General features: G+C 52.5%; 1 non-coding gene across 1 annotated transcript; it reads right to left on the bottom strand.

Moving 5' to 3' along the window:
* Positions 1–461: 461 nt before the first annotated feature.
* On the bottom strand, positions 462–791 carry LOC122562374. Its single transcript, XR_006315291.1, has one exon.
* Positions 792–1137: the final 346 nt, after the last annotated feature.

The raw sequence follows: 1137 nt of genomic DNA, 5'->3' as shown, positions 1-1137 counted from the left end.
CTATTTAATGGGTCTGCAACACTTGTTCAGGGACTAATCAGCTGCCTTATTCTTTAGGGAGTTTGAAGAACTGTTCAACCAACTCATGGGACACAAAGTGGTGCAAATTCAGTCAATGTAGTGGAGGAAAAAGTGGGGAGCACAACAACCAAATGGCTTACTCCTGCTCCTACACTATCAATTCCACATTATATTTCCAAGTGGCAGCATTCATCTGTAACTCACTTGCGCAGCTGCATTCACATAAAACAGTAAATGACTTACACCCATTACTTCTCGCATATTTTGAACAAACCTCATGATTATCGCTGGGGCCCAACCCCAAAGTGTTCCCCTTCTCCTCCCAATATTTCCTGCTCCCTTTCCAGTCCCCTCCCAAACTAAACGGCCTCGCCTCCTTTCCTCCCATCGCCGTCTATATTCCACCCACTTCCCCCAAACCCCGGCCCCGGGTGGTGAACGCGGATCAGAATCGCCTCGATACTCAATGGCCGGGCTTTGAGCCGCGGTCTCATCTATCTGATCGGTTCATCAACTCCGCTGCACCCGGGGCCTTTCCCGCCGCCTCCGCCCATCGCCAGCAGCTCGCGAGCGGTTTGTTTCTTATCACCTCGGGCCGGGGCCCGGGCCTCCCGGCCGATCAAATAAGATCAAGCGTGTGGGGTCACGGGGTCGGACTCACTCACTCTCGGCACTCACTCACTCACTCTCGTCCACTCACTCACTCACTCACTCACTCACTCACTCACTCACTCACTCACTCACTCACTCACTCACTCACTCACTCACTCACTCACTCACTCTCCGCCGTTCCCAATAACCACGCCACTGGCGCGCTCTCCTTTTTATAGCCACGCTGACGACTTGCTAGGGGCTGCAAGAAAAGCCTCACGCCCTGGATTCACTGGACCTCCCAATCATTGCGCCCCCTGCAGTATTCCAAAGGTATGTAAGAACTAGAGTTAGCCGTGTCGCCCGTCAAAACTGATCCGCCAATCAATTACATCCTGGGTAATCATCTACCTCAACGTGACTTTCCCACATTATGGCATCGGGTCTTAATGGTTAGCATTGTTGCCTTACAGCATCTGGGACCCGGGTTTGATTGCACCCTTGGGCCAAGGTCTGGGTGGAGTT

The sequence above is a fragment of the Chiloscyllium plagiosum genome, chromosome 24 (genome assembly GCF_004010195.1).
Source record: "Chiloscyllium plagiosum isolate BGI_BamShark_2017 chromosome 24, ASM401019v2, whole genome shotgun sequence".
NCBI lineage: Eukaryota > Metazoa > Chordata > Chondrichthyes > Orectolobiformes > Hemiscylliidae > Chiloscyllium > Chiloscyllium plagiosum.
The sequence above is the reverse complement of the archived record's forward strand: the minus strand, read 5'-3'. Positions and strand labels throughout refer to the sequence as shown.